At 40.4% G+C, this 27,979-nt stretch overlaps 2 long non-coding RNA genes across 2 annotated transcripts in view; one reads left to right on the top strand and one right to left on the bottom strand.

Annotated features, from left to right (window-relative positions):
* Positions 1-9,270, bottom strand: part of LOC145544560 (uncharacterized) — an 84,219-nt gene extending 74,949 nt beyond the window's left edge. Inside the window, exon 1 of the long non-coding RNA XR_014081478.1 lies at positions 9,134-9,270. This is a non-coding gene — a long non-coding RNA (uncharacterized LOC145544560). The remainder of the gene's footprint in view (positions 1-9,133) is intronic.
* On the top strand, positions 9,205-17,903 carry LOC145544558 (uncharacterized). The gene is made up of 4 exons (XR_014081476.1): positions 9,205-9,368; positions 16,618-16,744; positions 17,178-17,295; positions 17,737-17,903. It is a non-coding gene; the product is annotated as an uncharacterized LOC145544558 (long non-coding RNA).
* Positions 17,904-27,979: the final 10,076 nt, after the last annotated feature.

The raw sequence follows: 27,979 nt of genomic DNA, 5'->3' as shown, positions 1-27,979 counted from the left end.
TGCATGCTCAGTTGCTTCAGTCGCATCTGACTCTTTATGACCCTATGAACTGTAGCCCACCAGGATCCTCTGTCCATGGGATTGTCCAGGCAAGAATACTGGAGTGAGTTGCCATTTCCTTCTCCAGGGGATCTTCCTGACCCAGGGATTGAACCCACATCTCCTGCATTGCAGACAGATTCTTTATGGCTGAGCCACCAGGGAAGCCCAGAAGTAATGGAAGCTAATGCCATTTTGAGGCTGGTGTTACCTTGTCATCTGCCCAGGATGGCCTGCTTGACCATTTAAAAAATTTTACTGAATCACAGTTGATTTACAATGTTTGTTAATTTCTACTGTACAGCAAAGTTACTCAGTTATACAAACACACACATATATATTATTTTTTGTATCTTTCCCTTTATGGTTTATCACAAGATATTGGGTATAGTTTTCTGTATTATACAGTATGACCTTGTTGTTTATTCATTCTGTATATAACGATTTGTATTTGCTAATCCCTACCTTCCACTCTGTGCCTCCCCCGGCCCTTGGCAACTACAAGTCTGTTCTCTCTGTGAGTCTGTTTTGTAGATAAGTTCTTTTGTATTTCTTTGTGTTATATTTTAGATTCTGCATGTAAGTGATGCTGCGCTGTGCTCAGTCGCTTCATTCATCTCCAACCCTATAGACTATCCCACCAGGCTCCTCTGTCCATGGGATTCTCCAGGCAAGAATACTGGAGTGGGTTGCCATGCCCTCCTCCAGGGATCTTCCGAAACCAGGGATTAAACCTGTGTCTCCCGCATCTCCTGCACTGCAGGCAGATTCTTTACCACCGAGACACTAGGGAAGTCCATGTAAGCGATATCAGTGATTTCTCTGCCTGACTTACTTCACTTAGTATGATCATCTCTAGGTCTTTTCATGTTTACTAGCTTCCAGTACATGGAATACCCACTCCAGTGTTCTTGCCTGGAGAATCCCAGGGACGGCAGAGCCTGGTGGGCTGCCGTCTATGGGGTCGCACAGAGTCGGACATGACTGAAGCGACTTAGCAGCAGCAGCAGCAGCAACAGCAGTACATGGAATATTCTACTGGAGACCAAGAAGAAGTTTTAGAAATCTATCTTCTCCTTTTTAAGAAAAATTGGACATAAAATAGGAATATAGAAAAAATGTATATCTATTTGGCTGAGAGGTTTCAAGGCTCAGCTGAATTAGTGAAAAACAATGACTTTTCAGGCTTGATGGCTTCCCCACCTCTGAACCCCTGAGGTTGTATCTAAAAATAAAAATGTATTTTGTGGAGGGAAGGCTTCCCTGGTGGTCTAGTGGTTAAGAATCCTCCTGTTAATGCAGGGGACATGGGTTTGATCTCTGCTTCAGGAAGATCCCACGAGGCACAGAGCAACTAAACCCGTGCACCACAACTACTGAAGTCCATGCTCTAGAGCCCGTGCTCTGCAACAAGAGAAGCCACCGCAATGAGAAGCCTGTTCCCCACAATGAAAAGTAGCCCCTGCTCACCACAACTAGAGAAAGCCTGCACACAGCAATGAAGACCCAGCCCAGCAAAAAATAAAATAACAAATCTTTATAAAAAATGTACATTTTCTTAGCTATTTTGATGTTATCTTCAAAATGGAATGAAAGAGTTATATATTCATCTACTAACCATTCAGCACGAAATGTGGCATTCAAGTGCTTTTTGTATCTCATTCAACAAAACCAGTGAGAACGTTTGGAGGGAGCGGGAAGTTACTTCCTGTGGGTGGGATGGTGAAGGGAGAAATTACAGAGGAACAGGTATGGTCCTCCATGTGCAAAGAACATCCCAATAAGTTCTGAACAAGTTTATTCAGTTTATAAGGCCATGTGCTTGTATAGAATCATTGTGACCACATGGGTTAGCCACACCTGATTTTCCTACTTTGCTCAGTTTGTACAGAAGACAGCCCTGTGTAATCCACTTTGCTTAATAGTTTCCCCAGATAGAGAAAGCGAGCCAGGAAAACTCTTTCTACTAGATACTGACTGTGCTGAGAAACGCCCCAGGCATTGAGCCATAAAGAAGTTTCAGAGGACTTTGTAAGATGCTTGGCAAGAAAAGCAGGTCTGAGATGAGGGACAATTCCAGTTCAGAACATGAGAGGGAGTATCCTCTTGGCCGGCTTTCTCTCCCCTCCTCTACATCCTCTGTCATGTCTACTTGGTTAATCCACAAAAAGGGCACTTCACCTATCAGATGGTTTTAAGGATCTGACACTACTGAAATGATGTCAATAGAGATTTATTTGAAATTATAATACTATTCAGAACATACAGAGTATGTCAAATACTCTCTTGTCCAAAATGTATAAAATGGACTTAGAATCTCTTTTTTTTTTTTTTCCTGCAGAAGCTTAGCTCTTTCATGAAATCATGAATATTTAGTTTTCAAGTGGGAAATTCACACCATTACATGGAAAATAGATTCCTCTTAGGAGATCCTGGATTAAGTATTCAAAGGGCTTTCAGGCTTTGGAGGTGAAAAAGATACAGTTTTTCTTGCCATTGACATAGTGTACAGTCACCCGGTTATCTTTTCCTTTCAGTCCTACACAGTAAGAGGCATTTTGCTGTCAAGCAGTGAACCTCTATCAGGGAAGCCTTCACAAAAAAACTGGTAGAGACACAGTCTGACAACATCCGCCAATGACATCTTCTCAGCGATCCTGTCTCCCTCCCTATTTTTTTCTCCTTAAGGAGTAGAGTAAAATTATTTTGTGCAATCAAAAGTGACCTCAACCTTATATTTATTTGATGTGATTCATGCAAGAATGATGGCTAGAGGCATTAAAGTCTACTTCTGAGCACTAGGATGGTAGACAGGGAATTTTGATTTGTTTCTTGTCTTCACAATTTATATCTTGTGTGAAATAAATTTAAGCAAATCACCTGATCTCTTCATATCTGAGCTTCTACAGGAATAACATGAGGGAAGCATTATTCATTCTACTTTCACCTTTAGAAAACTGGTAGGAAATGTACACAGTACATGGGTGTGCAGGTGTGTGAGTATACATATGTGTATAAATGAGTGTGTGGTTATGTGTTTTTGTGGGGAGCAAGGAAATGGGACATCTAAATCATATGTCAAGATGCAATGATTCAAATGATTTTTGTTTTATTATATTATTGGGTGGGTTTTAAAAAGTGAGGGGCTTCTCAGGTGGCGCAGTGGTAAATAATCTGCTGCCAATGTAGGAGACGCTAGAGATGTGCCTGCGATCCCTGGGTTGGGAAGATCCCTTGAAGCAGGCAATGGCAACTTGCTCCAGTATTTTTCCCTGGAAAATTCCAAGGGCAAAGGAGCCTTGCAGGCTATAGTCCATAAGGTCGCAAAGAGTCAGACATTACTGAGCAACTGAGCATGCATGCATGCATAAAAAGTATATGCCATTTGACACAGACAATACATTTTCTCAATTTAGGCAAAGTTAGAGAGCTTAGGAAATTCCATGGACAGAGGAGCCTGGCAGGCTACAGTCCATGGGGTCGCAAAGAGTCAGACATGACTGGGCACACATAAAGAGCCTTTGCTTACCTTATAATGTTCATGTTTGAAAGGTTTTTCTTTCTTTTTGGCTGTACCTCGAAGCGCACAGAACTTCCCTGACCAGGGATTGAACCCCTGCCTTCTTCAGTGGAAGCTTGGAGTCTTACCCACTGAACCACCAGGGTTGGAAGTTCCAATGCTTGGAAGTTTTGAAGTAATTGGTTTAAAATAAAAAAAAACTTTATTGAGACTACATTTTGTCAATACTTAAAGCCTTTTAACATTTTACAAAATTTATATATTTTAATTGTAGAATCAATTACACTTTTAGAATTGTAAGTAAAATATTTTCCTTTAAGGTCTTAGATTGCCATTGTTGTAAATGCGAGCTTCTGAGATTTGACCTAAGAAGCAGTGGCAGAGCTGCAACAGGGAAGCCACCCCATCTTTGACAATGTTTTGAGAAAACTTGTTTCCTGTTGTTTTCTCTATTTAGGAGTTATTCACTTTATCCTCATTAGTTATGATCAACAGCTAGGAAACACATCTAATCATTCCCCTGCTTTCTATTCTCCAGACTAAGCTTCCCTGCTTCCTTAGTCTAAAAGTGTATAGATGTCTAATTTTTCATTTTTTTCCTCTAAGATTCCTCTGTGGAATCTGGAGCTCCCTAGAATGGGTTGCCGAGTGCTGTGCTGTGCTCAGTCACTTCAGTCGTGTCCAGCTCTTTTCGACCTATGGACTGTAGCCCACCAAGCTCCTCTGTCCATGGGATTTTCCAGGCAAGAATACTGGAGTGGGTTTCCATGTCCTCCTCCAGGGAATCTTCCCAACCCAGGAACTGAACCCACACCTCTGGCGTCTCCTGCATTGAAGGCAGGTTCTTTACTCACTGAGCCACCTGGGAAGTCCATTAGCACACTAAACCCCTCTACCACCCACCCCTCCACCCCCACAAACCTAGTTCCCATTAGCTCATGGTATCAGAATGTGGAGAAGCAAACCTACAGATCTGTCTCCTGACTACCTTCATAAGGCATGTAACTGGTCTGTTATCAACTGCACACAGGCCTCCTGAATGCATGGTTTCTCCAGCCCTGCAGAGCCCCTTAAACTGCTGCTGTAAGCGACATATGCAGTAAACAAGGGCACCAGTATAAAAACACATGCTAATTGAATAGTGTCCGAGCAGCATGTCACATACTCCCATCACGCACAGGATATGAAGTAAGTGAAGAATGGAACCAGGAGAAATCATGGCCTAGGGCAGCATTGGTAGGCACTGTAAGTGGGCTGTGCCACATGTCCTATGAACTAGCAGGAAGCCGAGAGATGCACTCCATATCATGTTTCTACTAAGAAATGGGAAGAATGAGGTTTGACAGGAGAACATTCTATCCCTAAATAAAAACAGAGCATGGTTCATAGACTCTGAGTGCACATTTATGGTATAAAAGAACTTCAATTGTCTGTTTTCATAAAGCAAAAATCTCAAGTTTTTGTGATTGAGTTTCACATTAACTGGCACTTTATTTGCTTAAAACTTAAACATTGTCACTTTGAGAAGAAATCCACTGTGATATATAGATCTCCCCATTTAAATTCTAGGGTTTCTTCTTTTGATCCTTGGCAAAATTTTTCTCCAAGAAATAGAATATATATATATATATATATATATATATATATAATTTAAAAATATTAACCATTAGAATGAACTAGGAGATCAAGAAAGATTGAAGTTTTGGTGGCCCTTGCTTTTTTTTTTTTAAGTTCTTTAAAGACTGTAGCAGAATAAAAGAGTTACCAAGAGCTGCTATTTTTAACGTGAGAAATAAAATGTTGTATTTAGATGTAAATTCCACCTGAAATAAGAGAAGCCACCGAGACAGGGTAAGAGTGAGAGTCATCCTGAGTCCAGAGGGTGGCAGGGGTTTTCTGCCACAAGTAACTGAATGATCAGAAGATCAGCGCTGTGTCCAACACCCCTGCTTCCTCTGTGAAGAGAATTCAATCCTCACCCAGTGATCAGAGACCAGGGACAGAGGGACTTTGCCCAGGTGCTCTGTTGGTGCTGAGTGCATTCAAAGTAGACCCCTCTCTTGCTCAAGGAAAAGCATGAAAGTGGGCATAACACAAAGGAAGTTCTCCCTTTGTTCAAGTAAAGTCAGACTGAAAGTGTTAGTCATTCAGTTGTGTCCAATTCTTCCTGACCCTATGAACTATAGCACGCCAGGCTCCTCAGTCCATGATATTCTCTAGGAAGAATACTGGAGTGGGTTGCCATTCCTTTCTCCAGTTGATCTTCCCCACTCAGGGATTGAACCCACCTCTCCTGCATTGCAGCAGATTCTTTACCATCTGAGCCAAGGAAGTATAAGGATTAATGTAAAATGAGAATGAGAAAATGAACAATTTAAGTGATTGCTAATATTCAGGTAGAAGGAGTAAAGATAAGGCTCAGTGAGGAAACAGGAAATCTTAAGAGGCAAAAGGATGCAATTAAACAGAGGAGACATGTTAAGTAAACATAATATAAATGTCCATTATCTATTCTATGCAAACTTTTAGTAATGTAAGATAAGAGGCTGCCATTAGTAAGTAATATATTAGTGATATTGCTCATTAACATTTTCATTATTATAATTTACGTTTACTGTACTCTGTTCTTACTGATAAGTCACATCAAACCAGGTTATTCTGCGGTGGTAAACAACCTGTGCTTCTTCCTGTCTTAAAACAAAGACATTTCATTTCTTGCTCACAGTACACCTGGTGACTCTGCTCCAGGTCTCCTTGCTCTGGGACTCTGGGTGATGAAATGGCTACCATCTCAACTGGCAGAGAGTCCAGCAATATGTTTCAACTGCATTTCAATGCTCTAGCCCCCAAATGCCTGGCAATGTCCCTTCCATTCACCACTCACTTGTCATATGGCCCTACTCAACTCTACTGGAACGAAAAGAGCATAAAGCCCTCACCCTCTCCTCTCTTGAAGGGAGCCAACCTAATAGCTCCATCTGGTTTAGTGCTTAGAACCCAACGTCCACCCTTTTCCATGGAAGGAAGAGACTACCTTCTCAGTTTTCCTCCCTGGCCATCTCCAAAAAGGGCATTTGAGAAGCTGCTCTCCTTGGAGCTAAACTGGTCTCTCAGAGGGGTTCCTATCCAAAGGATGGGGGGAGATGGTGGGCCATTTTAAGTCTTGACTAAATTACAGATTTTTTAAGTCAGGCTTCTGATTTATTTGGACTTTAATTTATTTCCTTAAAATACAATAGATTTCTTATGTGATACTTTGATTCCAATGACTCCATAGCTATACCCATAGTTCTTCTCTAGACCCATTTAATGATCTACTGTTCTCTTTCCTTTACATGATGCTGTCATTCTCTACCTAATTGTTAGAGCCATGAACCTATCTTACAGAATCACATTTTAATAGCTTTTTCCTCCTCTGAAATATTTCGTCCAATTGATCAGATTTGCTGGGTATCAAAGACTAACTGTGTCTTTACTCTGAAATACCTTAAAACATTAGGCATTTTAACCAAATAATTAGAAGTCATGCCCTTGGTTTTATTCTTGCTGCAAGTCTAAGAGACCCTCCTGCTCAAGACCACCTCAGTTTTATTTTTTACTCCCTGGGCGCAGAGAGCAACTTCTCCTTTTACTCTTAACAAACCTTTCTTTCCTGGTATCCATTCATTCCCTTTCACTCTTGGTTTCAAATTGACCAGCTCTTTTGTGAATTCATCTCTTTCTGGTGATAGCCCATTAAATACAGCCGATAGTAAGGAACACATGCTGCCAGTATCCCATTCCGCAACCTCCTCCCTGAGAACTAGAATCCATGATCACATATCTTTTCCCAAGATAGTAGATGAACCAGTTTCACTATTTTCCATAGGTAACATGAATCTGCCTCTTCCAGCCTCTGCCAGTTCCCTTTGCCAAACAGTACCAATAATTACCACACTTCATCTGTGGAAGATATGGTATAAACATTTCCCTTGCCTGCATATGTGCTCCATCCGTTCAGTCTTGTCCAACTCTTTGGACCCTGCAGACTGTATCCCACCAGGCTCCTCTGTCCATGGGATTCTCCAGGCAAGAATAGTAGAATGTGTTGCCATTTCCTCCTCCAGGGGATCTTTCTGACTCAGGGATAAAATTCATGTCTCCTGCGTCTCCTGCATTTCAGGCAGATTCTTTACCCACTGAGCCACCTAGAAAGCCCAAACATTTCCCTTAGGTTATTCTATTTAATGGGCTTCCCTGGTGACAAATTGGTAAAGAATTCACCTGTCAATGCAGCATACTAGGGCTCCATCTTTGGGTTAGGAAGGTCCCCTGGAGAAGGAAATGGTAACCCCCTCCAGTATTCTTGTCTGGGAAAATCCCATGGACAGAGGAGCCTGGTGGGCTACAGTCCATGGCGTCACAAAAGAATCAGACAGGACTTAAAGCCAGCAATTAAACAACAACAATTCTATTTAATACTTACTAGCTTCTTTATATATTGGAGAAGGAAATGGCAACCCACTCCAATATTCTTGCCTGGAGAATCCCAGAGACGGGGGAGCCTGGTGGGCTGCCGTCTATGGGGTCACACAGAGTCGGACACGACTGAAGTGACTTAGCAGCGGCAGCAGCAGCAGCAGCAGCTTCTTTATATAACTAATGCTTAACCATTAAAGAAATCAGCCTTTAGTTTAAGTCAGTCATCTAAAGTTACATACTAGTAAGCTCACCCACTCTTAGGGATGCATAACATTCTTTCACTTGAATAAACCATGAATTTCCTTTTCCTCTGTGGATGGTCATTTGAATTTTTCTAACTTTCTTTGTAGACAATAGAGTTTTTCTAAGATATTCAATGAAAAGCAAAATCGCTGGGTCATACAGCATCTATTCTACATGGTGAAGTATTATGTAACTGTTGGATGAAGAATATGTGTATATAGGAACATGCCTGTATTTTTCACCTTATATCTATAGGTGAAAAATGCAAGATCGAGAAAGGTATGTGGTATGCTATTATTCCATTAAGAAGAGTAAGAAGTATGTCAGAGGCAAGAGTAGGTAACCGCCCAAATATGCTCCCTGCAGTGGGTGATCATAGAGTAGAATTTTCACGGCCACTAAAGCGGTGTCTGTGCTTAACAGCACTCCTTGTACGTGGAGATACAAGGTCTCACTTCCCAATCACGGTGACGCCAGAGCACCAGCTTTCAAACTGTGAACTATCACACCCCAGACAAGGCTTCATAATGTATTGTGTGATGTGGAAAGGAGAAGAGGGTGTTTGGAAAATGATTATATGACAGGCTCCTTCATTACGCAGAAGGCTGGGGAACACTTTCTCTGTTCTAGATATTAATAAAATGAAGCTTTTGTGGTCCCAATAGGAGATAAAATGATAGAGGTCTGCAATTAGCACCAACATAGGGATGAGGGAGTGAAGTAAATGCTGTCTGGCCGGCAGCATGCCCAGATCAGTTTCTGACTGAAAATAGCAGGAATTCAGATTCTGGAGGCTCATGGAAGATAGCGTGGAGGATGCTGGCAGCTCTAGGGTCTGGAACTGCCACGGGCCAGTTACGAGGCGATTACCTGGGAAATCTGGAAGGCCCTCAGGGAGGATTCTGGGAAGCCGACGTTGTGGCTCCTAAAGCGCATGCGCCAGGATTCCCGCCGGCTGACACATCAGCGGCACCATCTTGACTATGCTGCCTGTAGATCCCTGTCTCGGGTTTCCAGCCTGGGTGGCCGGAGGCGCTGTACAACAGGCCATTTGTTCCGCAGTTGTGCGTTATTACTTCACTGTATAGCCCCAGAGGAGACTCAGGTAACGGTCAGAAGGGGTGGGGAGGAACGCTCAGACTGTTGCTAGTAGTTCAGGGCGGAGCTTTCCTTCTTCCTCTTTCGAGTTTCTGTTTTGCTTGCTGGACACACACATTAATATTAATACTGAGCACACGCAGGTTCATTAGTACCTCTCTGCTTGAGAAATGCTTGGGCTTTGGGCAGGGTTCCTGGGTGGCACGGAGGGCCGGTCTCTGCTGGGTGGTGATGTTTTTTAGTCCCTCACTTGTGTCCGTTTCTTTTAAACCCCTTGGATATAGCCTGCCAGGCTCCTCTCCATAGGATTCTCCAGGCAAGAATACTGGATTGGGTTGCCATTTCCTCCTCCAGGGGTCTTCCCTACCTAGGGATGGAACCCATGTCTCCTGCATTGGCAGGCGGGTTCTTCACCACCGAGGACAAAAAAATTTTTTCTGGACCAAACTTTCTCACTCCTGAACTTCCTCTTAGGCCAGAGGTGGTGTCCTTGTAAAATCTAGTTTCCACAGGAACTCTGCTAGGTCATTTTAACTAGAGTCACCGCCTCCATGCTCCACATCAGATCAATTTGCTCACTCACCACCATTCCCCAGGTGGTGGCTCATTATGCTGGAGTGACTTCAGTGAGAATCCTATAGGCCGTTTTAGCCAGAATCCCCCTTACCACTGATGCTTCTGTAGTAAATTTTTCATCCATTGGCCACCAACTTGCTACTTGGCAAGTGTTAAGTGTTTGTCTTCCAGGAAACCATCATAGAGGCAGCTGTGCACCCCAGGCAGCCATTTTAGCTCCCCAGAGTTTTCGTGGGAATGCTTTATTTTCTAAAAAGGAAAACGTATATTCCATCACGATGGTCCTATGCCTGTCCTAACTCACCCATTTGAATAATGGCTTTCTTACCATGCTTTTAGAAATATTATTTAACTTTTTTTTTCTTTTAATAGTCAGGCATTTAAATGAGATCAGATGGCAGAGTTTTGCTTTCATGAGACTGATGACTGCTTGAGTGCAGGCCAGTTGCTCTCTGCTGATAGGCAGCAAGTGGAGCTTGATTAAAAAAAAAGAAAAAGGATTATAGTTGATTTAAAATATTGTTTTAGTTTCAGGTGTGCTGCAGGGTGATTCAGTTATACATGTACATTCATTCTTTTTCAGATTATTCATTCAGATTCATTTATTTTCTCATATAAATTATCAGGGAGTATTGAGTTCCCTGTGCTGTGCAGTGGGTCCTTCCTGGTTGTCTGTCTTGTGTGTGTGTATATTAATCTCAAGCTCCTGGTTTATCCATTTCCTCCCCTCCCCACCAGGTTTCCCCTTTGGTAACCATAGATTTGTTTTCAGTATCTGTGGGTCTGTTTCTGTTTTGTAGCTAAGTTCGTTTGTATCATTTTAAAAATTAGATTCCATTTGTGAGTGAAAAAAAATAATATACACTCAGTAAATTATAGCTTATCTTTTAAGTTGTAAAAAAAATGGTAAGGGATATGAGTACAAGCATGTATAAAAGGAGTATGAGTATAGTGACTTTCTTGGTAGTCCAGTGATTAAAATTTCACCTTCCAATGCAGGGGGTTTGATCCCTGGTTGGAGAGCTAAGATCCCACATGCTTCTCAACCAGAAAACCAAAATATAAAACAGAAGTACTATTGTAACAAATTCAATAAAACTTTAAAAATCTTAAAAGTAGTATAAATAAATATATATATATGCATACATACACTACCCTGTTGTGTGTATATATATATATACTTCACATACATTGCATATATAAGTAAATATATGTGTTTGATTATATTAAGCACATATTCATCTGTATGTTAAAAATATAAAGAAAATATCAGGATAAAGTAAATTCTGTTAAAAGTTCGCTTTCCTGAAAGGGGAAGAAGGAGGGAGCAGTGAGATGAGGAAAAGATGCTGAAATTGATGTCTGTCTATGGTAGAATGTAGGGATCTACTTCATTTCTTTCTCCATGTGTGTAGCCAGTTGTCCTAGAAATGTTCACCCTTATCCAACTGATTTACCGTGTCCTCTATCAGGTTTATATATATTGTGAGTCTGTTTCTGAGTATTACGGTTTTTTTCTCCATTACACTGTCTATTTCTCCCTGCATCACCAATATTCTATTCCATTTGCTATAGAATATTGCTGTATAAAATAGATCTTGTTGTCTGGTAGGGAAGATTCCCCAACTTGGTCTTCTTTTAAGTTGCTTTTGGTGTTTCTCTGACTATTGTGCCTCCATACAAATCTGTCCGTTGGTACACCAATTTTCTTCTGATCTGTGTCTGATATGCTGTTTCACTCATCCATTAAGTGTTTAAATTTAAATAACTTTTTTTTATATGTTGAAGTTCTTTGGTTTCTTTTCAGATATGTTTAATTTTTAACACTGCATTTCTGTCTCAAATTTTGAACCTGTCTTAATTTTCTTTCCTTTATTATTTTAATATTTATTTAATTGGCTGCACCGGGTCTTAGTTGCACTTTGTGGGATTGTAGTTCCTTGACCAGGGGTCAAACCCAGGAGCACAGAGTCTTGGCCACTGGACTGCCAGGGAAGTCCATCCTTTACTATTTTAAACATTATTGTTTTAGAATTTATGTCTGATCATTCTATAATCTGAACTTCTTGAGAGGGGGGCTTCTGTATTTCTTGGTTCTGTTAAAATCTGGGATGGATTTCCATGTTAAGTTCTCGATTTAGGGTTTTCTGGACCTTTGATGTAGTCCACATCCAAGGGAAGATAGTATTGAAGTTATGAATGTTTAGAGAACATTTTTATTTTTCCAGGAAAGTCCGTAACTTATTATACTGTAGTAAGATCACCAAAAGGAGCGTCTCATGCCTGGAGAACCCCTACTCAACACCCAGGGTAATTCCCACATCCATGTACGTCTGTAGGGAATGTCTGTAGACTTGGGTAGCTGTATATCTATTCATCCATCCATCCATCCATCCGTCCATCCATCCATCCATACATACATATAATCTAATCTGTCCATCCATTTTATCATCAATGCATACATCCATCTATCCTATCTGTTTATATCTATCTATAAAAACCATATTCAAGGTTTTCTTTATCATTGACAGTATTATGGTATTCCACATTCAAAATATACAAAATCCCTACCTACTAAGGAGGGAAGGAATTATGGATGCATCTGCAGGTAGAATATGATTTATAGAAACAAAGCCCAGGATGCCCTCCCAGAGACAGAGCTGCAGGTAACCTAGCCATACTCAGGGGCCTGGTCTTCCGTCGAGAAACTCGACAAGGGCCCAGGTGGTGAATTCTGACTAGTAACATGGAATTAATGAAAGTATACTGTTTTCTTCTTTATAAAACTGCCTTGGTAAGTGATTTTTAAACTTTATTGTTAACATCTTCCCTTTTCCCACATCAGTAACAACTCTGCACTCTTTGCCCCAGCAATTTTACTCTTCAGCATAAAAGTGTTCATCATAGGCACTATTTATGAAGGACATCACCATAATCATTTAATCAATTGATTAAATTAAAATTGGCTTATGTTAAATACATCATATTACACGTAAAGAATGCACAGGTAGGTGAGGCTGGTTGTATCAAGGCCTGATGATACATGACAAATTAAAACAAAAAAAATATTACTGCTATTCTTCTTATCATCCAAATAATTGTTTTACCAAAATAACTAGTTTGTTGATGTACTTTTATTATCATTAAAAACTATCTGCTTTTTCTCTCTTCTACCTTATTTTATTTCCCTCTATATTAGTTGTCTAATGACTCTTCGCATATCAAAAAAATCTTATTAAATACAAACAGCAAGAATACACAAGACAAGTGTATTAAGGAAGGAATTAGCCTTGATGCCCTAACATGCAGACTTTGTTGGCTACAACATCCCTATATGCTCTGGAATGCTGAGTTTCAGAGCTTCAATAAATACGCCCTGGTCTGGCTGCAGGAAATATCATCCTTTGCACAGTCTCTCTTTTGCTTGAAATGACAGGTTGTTTTTTTTTCTCCCCAACTCTGAATCTCATTAAGCATGACCTCTAATACCAATTTAAAAAGCAAAACCAAAACTAAAGATAAAGTTGTTCTACGTTTTCTTTCCTTCCCTGGTGTTTGTATCTCAAATCTTATTTATGTTTCAGTATTTATGCATTTTCTTTTTTCCTCAATTTTTAATTACGTTTCTTTCCCCAAAGCAGAACTTCTTACACCTCCAGTATTTTGATCATTTGTTGCCCTTTGGTTTATGTGTCATTATTCCGCTTGTTCTCAGTGTCGTTGAGTAATCATGATGAAGCTCCTTTCAAAGCAGATAGGGCTAACCAGCAGGTTTAAAATAATTAAAAATCATTGTCAATTTCCCACCACATCCCAGTCCTGTCTTTTCAGTTTTGAGGATTTCCTTATGCTCCCCTGGCTCCTTCTACTTATCCAGATTGAAATGGGAATGGGAGGTTTCACTCCCCCTTTCCTCTGGCACTAGGCTCCCGCCTGTCTCCTTATACATTTTTCAGCTTCCATTAATATTTATCTCACATCACAGATAGGTACTGGGTAGCAAGAAGAACCAGCTAAGCCACTTCAGCCAGCAGAAAACATCTCCTGTGAAGCCCTCGGCTCCTGCGATGCCTTCTTTCCCTGAGTGGCACCCGCTTCCAGCACTCATTAAATCTTAAGACAAGCTTCATCACCTTTCTGGTGCTTTTATGCTGTCCCTTGGACTATTTATTTATTTATTTATTCCATTCTTCTGTGAGAAATGTGAGTGGGTTAAAAATCCAAGTATGAAACCAGGAAGTAATTACTCCATAGTTGATGCAGATATTACCCTGCTTCACCACCTTGGCTCAGGACTACTGTGTACCAGTGGAACAGAAATTGATCTGTGCTGGAGTCCTTCTTGTTCCAAACTCTGGATTAATGTTTTATGGTTCTTTATGAACATGTCCTTTTAGTTCTCTCCCCGTTGTCCTAATATGCCGCAGCTAAAAGATCACATAGAGCCACGTTGGGAAAGAAGGCACTGATGTCCTGGTCCCCCAACTAAAGAAGACACTGCCTTGGTCTCTGGGATGCAAGAACATCTTCAGTTTCTTCAGCATCCTTTGTGGACTTGCTTCAGGGACCCTGTGTTTCTTTTTTTTAATTATTAATTTGTTTTTTATTGAAGGATAACTGAAAGAGAAAGATAAATATTGTATTCTAACACATATATATGGAATCTAGAAAAATGGTACTGAAGAATTTACTTACAGGGCAACAATGGAGAAACAGACCCTGTGTTTCTAATGCGTTCAGAGCCCAGCTGCTGGGTGATGGAGATAGTTATCCCTCTTCCCAGATACGTTTTAGCAGAGATTCATGACTTGAGGGGGTGGGCATTGGGGTGGAGACAGAAGGAGAGATTTAGCCCACCCCACCCCATGGTTTTATTCTTGCTGTCCTGTGTGGTCAGTGTAAATATGCCAGATGCTATTTTCAGAAAACCTCATTAAGTGTCAGAAAAAGCTCCAAGAGCAGTAACCAGCATCTCAGTAAACCACCTCTCAGAGTAGTGTCATTTCTTCCCTGCTATTAAGAAATGCAGATGAATCTATTTAGAAAATTTTCTCATTTCTACACCCCCTGAGAAGTGATAATTATATTTACTAGAAGAAGTAAGAGATGGTATTGGAGAAGGCAGTTGCACCCTATTCCAGTCTTCTTGCCTGGAGAATCCTAGGGATGGGGGAGCCTGGTGGGCTGCTGTCTGTGGGGTCGCACAGAGTTGGACACGACTAAAGCGACTTAACAGCAGCAGCAGCAGCAAGAGATAATATTCTGATTTCAGTATCAGTGCCATCCTTTCATACATGTTTTCTATGGCCTGATTGGAACATTTTGATATTTCAGTGTCAGGTGAGAAAGTGGTTTAAAGAAAACTTGGTTTTATTAAGGTACCATGGGTGAAAATTTTAATTTTTAATTTATTCACTTTATTGTATTTATTATTTTTAATCTTTGGCCGCAACAGCATGTGGGATCTTAGTTCCTGACTAGGGATTGAACTGGCACCCCCTGCAGTGAAAGCCTGGAGTCTTAACTACTGGACTGCCAGGGAAGTCCCTCACTTTTAGTATAAGAAGGAAAAGAGATTGAATAAACAGAAATTTAGGAAAAATTAAGAGGAAGGAATATGAAGGTTAATTTGTGTAAATAATGGTAAAGCTACAGGTAGATGTAAATTGTAGAATAAATCAATAATATGATTTAATCCACATTAAATTGGATTGAGCTTTTTGGAGACACCCAATGATTTTCTAGAAATTCTCTGTGAGATTTTGATAAGCGCCTAAAAAGAATTTCTTCCACATGGCTCAGAGATGCTAGCGGTTGTATAAGATGATTTGTTTGTGTAAGATTTAGGTTATGTTACAGCTAATTATAAAATGGCCCATTTTGGTATCACAAGTTGTATTCATTTAAATGATTATCTGGTGGGAGAAGTAAATACAAAGGTGGAAATGGTGGCAAATAATTGGTTTAATTTTTTTCTACTTTTTTTTTTTTAAAACAAGTTAAGGTTTTGTTTATACGTGACCTTGATTTCTCTGGAGAGTGAATTAGAAACATATGGGAAAATTAATCTAAAGAAGTCACACAAGCCAGTGCTGTGAGAAAAAACCATGGCAAGAGTGAACACAGAAAAGAAAAGAGGAGTCTCAGACTCATTGTACATTTCAGACTGAAGGGCCTTCTGGAGTCATTTTTTTAAAACAAATTTTATTTGAGTATTGTTCTTTTACAGTGTCGTGTTAGTTGCTGCTGCTGCTGTTGCTAAGTCGCTTCAGTCGTGTCCGACTCTGTGCGACCCCATAGACGGCAGTCCACCAGGCTCCGCCGTCCCTGGGATTCTCTAGGCAAGAACACTGGAGTGGGTTGCCATTTCCTTCTCCAGTGCATGAAAGGGAAAAGTGAAAGTGAAGTCGCTTAGTCATATCCTACTCTTAGCGACCCTATGGACTGTAGCCTACCAGGCTCCTCCGTCCATGGGATTTTCCAGGCGAGAGGACTGGAGTGGGGTGCCATTGCCTTCTCCGGTGTTAGTTGCTACTGCCCAGCAAAGTGAATCGTCGTCTATGTTACACACATATCTCCCCCTTTTGTGGATTTCTCTCCCATTGAGGTCATCACAGAGCATTGAGTAGCGGCTCCTGTGCTGATCCGTGGTTCTCATTATCAATCTGTTTCATCCATAGTGTCATTAGTGTGTGTGCCAATCCCAGTCTCCTGATTGACCTCATCCTCCTCCCCATCTTGGTGTCCATATGTGTGTCCTGCACATCTCTGTGTCTGCTTCTGCTGTTAAATAAGATCATCGATCAGGTAATCACCACAGACAAATGACATATTGTACCCGAAAAACATTTAGACTCATCACATAGTGTCTTATGATATCAACATAGATGAATTAGGACTTAGGTAAAATAATTAAATCTGACTATGTGTTCTACTAAAAGTTCTCGTGTGGGACTCAGTGAAATTATAAAAGCAATACTTAACTAGTGAAAAAGACAGTAGAAAAGTAGAGTTAAAATAGGAATGCACGGAGAATACCGTTAATTAACTTTCTACTGTGCATATATTTCTCCTTGACAAGTTGAGGTTTATACTATATGTGTTGGCTTTTTTTTTTTCACAAAAGATTTAATTGGGCTTTAAGCCGTGGAATTCGTTTTGCAAATCTTTCAAATCATAACTAGGGATTAAAAAGCTGGGAAATAAGCCAGTTATTTTTCCATTAGTTTTGAATTTGCAGGAAGCAGATTCTTCAAACTCATGATCCTGGGTTTCAAACTTGCTCCTGAGTTGTGATCATTAGAGGGGATTTGTATGATCCACTCAACATAGCTGCTTAGTTCCCTGATAGAAAAGTGGTGAGTATTGCCATCATCTCCACCTCGTCCCAGCCCCCATCCCTAGTGGATTCTGGGCTGTGTGTGTTCTCAGTTACTTTCCACAACAGTTTTAGGAAAGAAATATAATTATTAATCAATTGTACAGATGAGATGGAAGCTTAGAGTGGCTGAGTAGTAGGAAATCACATATCTAGGAAGTAGAGAGCTGAGCTTTCTATCGGTGGAGTCTGTTCCAGACCTCACATGCTCAACTTCAAGCCTCCATGGTGTGTTCATCTCATGACTGATGTGGGGTTCAAGTGCAGCCTGGGGCTCTGGAGCAGAGCAGATATAAACAGCCTGCCTGGGGACTGAACCCACAAACTTGGCATGATTAGCACAGGACTAAAAGAATTAAGTGAATAAGAAAGGCAAGTTGTCCCAAATCCTTTATTATGACTTGATTTTTTTTTTTTTCAGGATAGCCTATGAAAATCAAGAAGGGACATCTATTAAAACATACACATTTGGTCACTTCAGTTTTCAAAATCATTCTAAAGACTTTGATATGTACAAGTTGGCACGTGATTATACTCGTGTTTGTATGCAGGTGGAAATGTATGTGAGTACACGCCAACAATCGTAAATACAAAGTGTGAACCTCCTCATGATTGTGCACTGATACACATACATCTATTTATGTTCTCACAGAATTAATGTCTGTAAGTACATTGTGTGTGTATGCATGTGTGTAATGACCAGAATTTTACCCATCTTGCATTTCAGTGACCCCCCCTGGACTTTCCCTGGTGGCTCAGACAGTAGAGTGTCTGCCTACAATGTGGGAGACCTTGGTTCGATCCCTGGGTCTGGAAGATCCTCTGGAGAAGGAAATTGCAACCCACTACAGTACTCTTGCCTGGAAAATCCCGTGGACAGAGGAGCTGGGTAGTCTACAATCTATGGGGTCGCAAAGAGTCAGACACGACTGGGTGACTAAACTTTCACTTTCTTTCCTGGACTTTGTAATTACAACTGTTATCTCTAGAAGTAATGGTGGGAAAGCCAGATACTTTTAAAATGAGTTTTATTTTGCTTTATTTTTAAAACTTTTTACTGAAGTATATAGTTGATTTATAGCGTTGTTAGTTTCAGGTATATTGCACAGTGAATCCGTTTTACATATATCCACTCTTTTTTCAGATTTTTTTCCTCATATAGGTTATTACAGAGTATTGAGTAGAGTTCCTTGTGCTATACAGTGGGTCCTTATTAGTTACTATTTATATATAACTGTGTATAGATGTCAATCCCAATCTCCCAACTTATCCCTCCCTCTGTTACCCACTGTAAATTTGTTTTCTACAAATATGGATACTTTTGAATGAGAAATTCACTTTTTACACACTTAAAAATACAGAACACCTTTTATTCTGCAGGCACATGTGGGGAAATGCGAAGTCCTCATCTCCTGTTGTCTTCAGAGACTTCAGGGGTTTCTGCATAAAGTTTAGAAGATACTATCCCTGTGTAGTAAAAATATAAAGAAGGTATTTGTGGCTAATGAGGCACCATGGTTTTATTTATGTTTCAGTCAGATTGAAACAGGAGCACAGGAGGGTGTCAGAAACAGCTAATACTTTGGAAGGGGATTGTGGGGGACAGCTGAGACCAGATCCTTCCAAGATCTGTAATTTTTGTCAGTGATGCTAACTGATGTGGAGCCCATGTGCATCAAGGAGAGAAGGGTAAAAGTCATAGTGACTCTTCCCTGAAAAGGAATTGCTTTCTCATCGCCAGAAATTTCTGAATCTAAGTTAGAAAGGGGAAAAAAAAAAAAACAAACACGCTTGCCATGTGCTTATTACCATGTGCCTTGACAGGAAAAACAACAGCATCTTGCCTCCTCAGCTTATTCCTCATCAGTGAACTCTTCCCCAAACAAGACACTCCACATCAGCCATTTGGGCTTCCTCCCGTCCCTGTTGCAAGGAGCTCTCTGTGCAGTTTGTACTCGCTGCAAAGCACGTGGAAGCCAAGAGCAAGAAGCTGGTAATCTGGGCACCCACAGTTGTGATAAGGCATCTTCAGCAGAGCCATCCAAATCAAATATTTGGCTCTGCTGCTTCAGATGCGCTGTCTCATATTGTCACTGTGGTACTGGCAGGGGAGCTGAGCCCCCTGGGAGGAGACTGGGGGGTGGGGGCACGGCAGAGAGCACCCTCCCTCCAGTGCCATGTACCAGCAGCATCTCCTGCCCTTGGTTGTCCTGGGTGCCATTTGAAACTGCAGTACCTCTTGGACACGGGCCATACAGCATACAACTAAGGAAGAATGCAGGAAAGCACACCTCCCTGAGGTCAAGTTTTCCTTTAGTAACAAAGATTTTAAACACTTGTCCTGGAACCTTCCATGGTGATCCAGGAGTTAGGACTTCGCCTTTGAATGCAGGGGTTGCGGGCTCTATCCTTGGTCTGGGAGCTAAGATCACACGTGCCTCGTGGCATCCAATCCAAAATGTAAAACAGAAACAATATTGTAACAAATTCAGTAAAGACTTTGAAAATAATCCATATCAGAAAGTCTTAAAAAAAAAAAAAAGTCCTAGTCCTTTTACTACTAGTGTGTTACTATCCTGTTATCCACTGCTGTGTTACTATCCTTGGTGGTAGTGACATGCTTTCGAAAAGCATCTCAGTGTCAACACAGCTATTTTCTTTTTTTTTTTTAAATTTATTTATTTATCTATTTTTTTTTACTTCACAATATTGTAATGGTTTTGCCATACATAGCCATTTTCATATATGTTGCTTCATTTGGTTTCAAGACAATCATACAAGGTAGATGTGAGAGAAGAGATGCTCAGCCAATCAGAGGGTTACTAGCTCCTTCAGGGAACTGGGAAGATAGTCTGGAAATCTGTGTCCACTTCTCATGACCTGGTGGGTTACTTCTCTGCAGTGATTGTTCATTGGGAAAAAGTTGATATTTTAGGAGACATGTCACCAATGTGTCCCCTATGTCACAAAATTTTAAAACCAGAAAAACCGCTGTGGATCTTTTCAAAAATCACTAAATCACACTTTTAATTCTGATTTTATTGACATATAATTGATGTACAGTACTGTATTATAAGGTGTGTAGCCTATGAATTGACTTACATACCTCATGAAATGATCACCACAGTAAGTTTGGTGAACTGTCATCATCCCATACAGATACAAAATTAAGTAGAAAAAATATTTTTTCCTTGTGATGAGAACTCAGATTTATTGTCTTTACATCTGTGGTATATAATATACAGTGCTCTTATTTATATTTATCATATTGTACCTCACATTTCTAGTACATATTTATCTCATAACTAGGATCTCGTACCTTTTGACCACCTTCATCCAATCCTCCCTCCCCCAGTCCACCTCCCTGGTGACCACAAATCTGATCTCTTTTTTCTTTTGTTTGTTTGTTTTCAAAATATAATTAACCTACAACACTATGTTAGTTCCTGTTAACATAACATAATGATTTGATATTTCTATACATTTCAAAATGATCATTATGGAAATTCTAGTTACCATCTGTCACTATACAAAGATGTTACATAATTATTGACTGTATTCCCCACACTGTACATTTCATACCGAGGACTTGTTTATTTTGTAACTGGAAGTTTGTACTTGTAGTCTCCCTCACCTCTTTCTCTCCAGCTCCCTCCCCTCCCACATCTGTTTATTCTCTGAATTTATGACTCTGCTTATGTTTTGTTTGTTCATTTGTTTTGTATTCTGGATTCCACATATAAGTGAAATCATACAGTATTTGTCTTTGTCTGACTTACTTCATTTAGCATAATGTCCTCTAGGTCTATCCATGTTATGGCAAATGGCAAGATTTCATTCTTTTTATGACTAATATTCCTGTGTGTGTGTGTGTGTGTGTGTGTACACACACATGTATGCCATGTCTTCTTTGCTCATTCATCTGTCAATGGCCACTTAGATTGCTACTATATCTTGGCTACTGTAAATAATGCTGCAATGATATTAGGTATACATATAGAATTCATACAGCCAATATCAAAAAAGTGAACAACCTGATTAAAAAGATCTGAGTAGACATTTTTAATATTATATGCATATATCTTTATATCTATTATCTATATCTTTTAAGATTAGTATTTATGTTTTCACCCAATAAATACCCAGGAGTGGAATTGCTGGATTGTACAATAGTTCTATTTTTAATTTTTTCATGACTCTCCATACTGTTTTCCAAAGTGGCTGCATAAATTCACATTCCCACTAACAGTGAACAAGCTTCCCTTTTCTTTACAGCCTTACCAACAATTGTGTTGTGTTGTCTTTTTGATAATAGCCGTGATAACAGGTGTAAGAGGATATCTTACTGTGGTTTTATTTGCCTCTCTCTGATGATCCGTGATATCGAACATCTTTTCATGTGGCTGTTGGCCATCTGTAAGTCTTCTTTGGGAAAATGTCTGTTCACGTCCTCTGTCAGTTTTCTAATCAGGTTTTTTTTGTTGTTGTTGGTATCGGTTGTATGAGTTCTTTGTGTACTTTGAATATTAACCTTTTATCAGATATATCTTCTCCCATTCAGCAGGCAACCCTTGTGTTTTGTTGATCGTTTCCTTCACTGTGCAAAAGTGTTTCAGTTTGCCATCATCCCATTTGTTTATTTTTGTTTTTGTTTCCTTTGCCTGAGGAAACATATCTAAAAGACCATTCCTTAGACTTCTGTCAAAGAGGATACTGCCTGTGTTTTCTTCCAGAAGTTGTATGGTTTCAGATCTTACATTTAAGTCTTTCAATAATATTAAATAGATTAAACATAGTTGTTTGTGTATAAAATATTTGTTAAATAATAATAACAATGTTTTTATTGATATTTGTTTTCTTCCTCGTTTGGAGGGAAGATTATGTAGGCCTAGTTTTTTCATCACATTCCTGTGCTGCTCCATTATTCTTGTACTCAGCTTGAACGAACTGGACTAGTTTGATCCTGTGTCCCCTCTGCTCTTGGTTCCTTGGTGCGCAGTCCTTTCAGCCCTCATTTCTATTTTGTTTGTTTTCGTGGGTCTAATGGCTCATCCAGAAAACCTGCACATCCCTTCTGAACTGTGTCCTAGTGGTCTGTGCTTTGTTTCCCAGAGATACAGTTTCCTATGTGGCCGGCTTCCCTGCATTTCAGAATCTCACCTGTTCTTAGATTTCCTGTGTCTGGGTTCCGTCCACCTGTTGGGACTCATTGCTCCTTTTCATAGAGCTCCTGATGCTATGTTTGCATTTTCCTGTTTACTTGTGATCAGTTTTTTTCTGATATGTTGCTCAGCCTGCCAATCCCCAGACACTCTCCAGGGCCTCCTTCTAGATTCTGTCTACCTAAGATACGTGGTCAGTTTTTAGATTTTCATTCATCTCAAGACTCCTCCAGTCTAGTGTGGATATCCACACATGGCAAGCCCAAACATTGCCTAAAATATAATAAGCTAGATTCAGAGTACAATAGCTCTTGAAAGGAGGTAGGGTAGTTTTAGACTTGATAAAATAGGAGAAAGTGAGCCATCAGTTCAGTTCAGTTCAGTCGCTCAGTCGTGTCCGACTCTTTGCGACCCCATGAACTGCAGCACGCCAGGCCTCTCTGTCCATCACCAACTCCCGGAGTCTACCCAAACCCATGCTCATCAAGTCGGTGACGCCATCCAACCATCTCATCCTCTGTCGTCCCCTTCTCCTCCTGCCCCCAATCCTACCCAGCATTAGGGTCTTTTCCAATGAGTCAACCCTTCGCATGAGGTGGCCAAAGTATTGGAGTTTCAGCTTCAACATCAGACCTTCCAATGAACACACAGGATTGATCTCTTTTAGGATGGATTGATTGGATCTCCTTGCAGTCCAAGGGACTCTCAAGAGTCTTCTCCAACACCACAGTTCAAAAGCATCAATTCTGTGGCGCTCAGCTTTCTTCACCATCCAACTCTCACATCCATACATGACCACTGGAAAAACCATAGCCTTGACTAGACGGACTTTTGTTGGCAAAGTAATGTCTCTGCTTTTAAATATGCTATCTAGGTTGGCCATAACCTTCCTTCCAAGGAGTAAGCATCTTTTAATTTCATGGCTGCAGTCACCATCAGCAGTGATTCTGGAGCCCAAAAAAATAAAGTTTGACACTGTTTCCACTGTTTCCCCATCTATTTCCCATGGAGTGATGGGACCAGATGCCATGATCTTAGTTTTCTGAACGTTGAGCTTTAAGCCAACTTTTTCACTCTCCTCCTTCACCTTCATCAAGAGGCTCTTTAGTTCTTCTTCATTCTCTGCCATAAGGGTGGTGTCATCCGCACCAAGTGAGCCATGGTAAACCCTTAATTAGATAAATGAGTTGGTGTAAAGAGCATTTAAAAAGAATAATATAGTGGACATATGAAGGTTGGATTGGGAAACAGAGCCCTGGAGCAGAGGTTAATGCAAAGTTGTGTGAGTAAGGGTGAAGGAAATAGCTGGTGGGACTTGGAAGGAAAGGAGACAGTGGTGTATATTTCAAAGGACAGAGTGACAATACTTCATTTCTTCTTTCATTGTTCAGTCCTTCACTAAACACTGTGCATTTTTCATGGATTGAAATGTGCCCCCCACAATTGCACATGTTGAACCCCCAGGACAAAAGAAGGTGAACTTATTTGAAAATAGGGTCTGTGTAGATGTAATCAGATAAAATGAGGTCATGCTGAATAAAGTGAGCTCCCAAACTAATATTAATAGGATCAGTTTCCTTATAAAAAGGGGAAATTTGAACACAGCCTTCAGGAGAAACCAGCCTTCTGACACCTTTGAGCTCAGGCTTCCAGACCTCAGAGCCCTGAGATGATAGATTTCCATTGCTCAAGCCACCCAGTCTGTGGTCCTTTGCTACAGTAGCCCTAGCAAATTAATCCAAGATTGAACATGACACTTCTAGGTGCCTGGACCGTGGTTGGGGTGGGGCAGAGTCTGTGTCCCTGCTTTGAGGAACAACTTGAGTGATTTTAAAGGCAAATGAGAATGCACTGTGATGAGGGACATTACAGAGATAGGAGGTAATTGTGCCTTGGGGATGTGAGCGAAGTTCCGTTAAAGAGGTGAGGTTTGATCTGGGTTTTAAAGTATGGGCCGGTGGTTCTAGAAGGGGAAAACATGTACACCCACGGTGGACTCATGTCAATGTATGGCAAAACAAACAAAAAAATAAATAAATAAATAAAATGTCAAAAAAAATAATAAAGTATGAGCCGGTGTTTGGGAGAAGACGAAGGTGCAGAGGGCACTTTAAGTAGAAGCAGAGACATGTACCTGAGGGGGTCAGGGGACAATTAAGACCTAGAGTGTGGTGGAGGGTCTGTGGGGTGGGAGAGGGTTGAGAGTGAGTGTGCCTAAGTGTGGCTGAAACAAGGACCATTCAGCCAAGGACTTTGGATTTTTATCCAAACTAATCAGAAATAATCAAATAATCAACATTTTAAAATCAGGCCACTGATATGTGATTTTTTTTTTTTTTAATAACTTTACTGGGAATGTAAAAGGTGGAGGGAGTGAGGAGGAACTGGCTGCAGTAGGGGAGGACTCTCAGACAAGACGCTTGTTAGGTGTCCAGGTGAGAGGTTACCAGGTAGAGGATGAAGGCAGCATCATTGGGATACAGAGAGAAAAGGCAGGAATCTAGGGGCATCTCTTGAGTTGAACTGGCTTGAGTTGGAGCTGCTAATATAGATGGTGAGGAGTGGGTTGGGGACATTTTAAAATGCCCTGAACTTTGTAGGACTTAGCACTGTGCCTGGCAAACAAGAGACTCAATTGATGCTAATAATTTCTGCAGCTCCTAGGCTCCCAGGTAGAAACCCAGCTGTAAATACAAGAGGTGGAATGTGGTTGGAGAGTGAGTGAGGAGGCAGGGGGCTGACTTGTTTCTTTATTCATCACTATAGTCAATAACTTATAATAACCTATAATGGAAAATAATCTCAAAAATAATATATGTGTATATGCATAGTACATCATGAGAAATGCTGGGCTGGATGAAGCACAAGCTGCAATCAAGATTGCTGGGAGAAATATCAGTAACCTCAGATATGCAGATGACACCATCCTTATGGCAGAAAGTGAAGAACAACTAAAGAGCCTGTTGATGAAAGTGAAAGAGGAGAGTATAAAAGTTGGCTTAAAGTTCAACATTCAGAAAACTAAGATCATAGCATCCGGTCCCATCACTTCATGGCAAATAGATGAGGAAACAGTGGAAACAGTGGCTGACTTCATTTTTCTGGGCTCCAAAATCACTGCAGATGGTGATTGCAGCCATGAAATTAAAAGGCACTTACTCCTTGGAAGGAAAATTATGACCAACCTAGACAGCATATTAAAAAGCAGAGACATTACTTTGCCAACAAAGGTCTGTCTAGTCAAGGCTATGGTTTTTCCAGTGGTCATGTATGGATGTGAGAGTTGGACGGTGAAGAAAGCTGAGCGCCGCGGAATTGATGCTTTTGAACTGTGGTGTTGGAGAAGACTCTTGAGAGTCCCTTGGCCTGCAAGGAGATCCAACCAGTCAATCCTAAAGGAGATCAGTCCTGGGTGTTCATTGGAAGGACTGATGTTGAAGCTGAAACTCCCAATACTTTGGCCACCTCATGCAAAGAGTTGACTCATTGGAAAAGATCCTGATGCTGGGAAGGATTGGGGGCAGGAGGAGAAGGGGACGACAGAGGATGAGATGGTTAGATGGCATCACCGACTCGATGGACATGGATTTGGGTGGACTCAGGGAGTTGGTTATGGACAGGGAGGCCTGGAGTGCCGCAGTTCATGGGGTCGCAAAGAGTAGGACATGACTGAGCGACTGAACTGAACTGAAACTACAAAGTATGCAACAATTGCATTTTATTTCTTTTACAGTATTGTTACTTTTTCTGTTTAAAATAATTTTAGTTGTCTTTGTAGTTAATAATTTTTTTGTGTATGTGAAGAGATATATATTATGCATACTGCTTTTTATAGATTGTTACTGTTATTTTAGTGAATGTCCACATCTAGATATTAAACATGCTATTTTTATTTATTATAATTCAATATAAATTAGTATTTCTATCGTCTTCCAAACAAAACAAAGGCTTAAAACTCACTGAATTTAATTACACTTCTTCTATGTATCATTTTCATGAATTTTTTAAATTAATTAATTTATTTTAATTGGAGGCGAATTACTTTACAATATTGTAGTGACTTGTGCTGTACATTCACATCAGTCAGCCATGGGTGTACTTGTGTTCCCCATCCTGAACCCCCCTCCCACCTCCCTCCCCATCCTATCCCTCAGGGTCATCCCCTGCTCCAGCCCTGAGCACCCTGTCTCATGCATTGAACCTGGACTGGCGATCTATTTCACATATGGTAATGTTTCAGTGCTATTCTCTCAAATCATCCCACCCTCACCTTCTCCCACAATGTTCAACAGTCTTTTCTTTACATCTGTGTCTCTTTTGCTGTCTTTGCATATAGGGTCATCATTACCATGTTTCTAAATTCCACATATATGCGTTAATATACTGTATTGGTGTTTTTCTTTCTGACTGACTTCGCTCTGTATAATAGGCTCCAGTTTCATCCACCTCATTAGAACTGATTCAAATGCATTCTTTTTAATAGCTGAGTAATATTCCATTGTGTATGTGTACCACAGCTTTCTTATCCATTCGTCTGCCAATGGACATCTAGGTTGCTTCCATGTCCTAGCTATTATAAACAGTGCTGTGATGAACATTGGGGTACACGTGTCTCTTTCAATTCTGGTTTCCTTGGTGTGTATGCCCAGTAGTGGGATTGCTGGGTCATATGGCAGTTCTATTTCCAATTTTTTTAGGAATCTCCACACTGTTCTCCATAGTGGCTGTACTAGTTTGCATTCCCACCAACAGCATAAGAGGGTTCCCTTTTCTCCACACCCTCTCCAGCTTTGATTGTTTGTAGACTTTTTGATAGCAGCCATTGTGACCAGTGTGAGATGGTACCTCACTGTGGTTTTGATTTGCATTTCTCTGATAATGAGTGATGTTGAGCATCTTTTCATGTGTTTGTCTTTGGAGAAATGTCTGTTTAGTTCTTTGGCCCATTTTTTGATTTGGTCATTTATTTTTCTGGAATTGAGCTGCATGAGCTGCTTGTATATTTTTGAGATTAATTCTTTGTCAGTTGCTTCGTTTGCTATTATCTTTTCCCATTCTGAAGTCTGTCTTTTCACCTTGCTTATAGTTTCTATTCACCATTGCATTTTCATGAATTTTAAAACTACATGTATTGAAACTCCTCAAGGCATTGATATTGCCATTATTGGTTCTTTTTAAGATTTTTTTTTTTTTTGATTTGGACCATTTTTAAAGTCTTTATTGAATTTATTACAATTTTACGTTTTGTTTTGTTTTTTTTTTTTTTGGCTGCAAGGGATGTGGGGTCTTAGCTCCCCAACCAGGGATTGAACCCATACCCCTTGCTTTGAAAGATGAAGTCTTCTTAACCAGTGGACCACCAGGGAAGTCCTGTTATTATTGTTTTAAATGGTCAATATTCCTATAGATTTACCAGTATGTTTACACTTGTTTGTTTTTCTTTCTTTCATTTCTATTTCCACTTGGGTTCATTTTCCTTCTGCCTGAAAAAAAAAACCATTC

This window comes from Giraffa tippelskirchi, chromosome 4 (assembly GCF_054371585.1).
Source record: "Giraffa tippelskirchi isolate mGirTip1 chromosome 4, T2T-mGirTip1v1.2.pri, whole genome shotgun sequence".
NCBI lineage: Eukaryota > Metazoa > Chordata > Mammalia > Artiodactyla > Giraffidae > Giraffa > Giraffa tippelskirchi.
The sequence above is the reverse complement of the archived record's forward strand: the minus strand, read 5'-3'. Positions and strand labels throughout refer to the sequence as shown.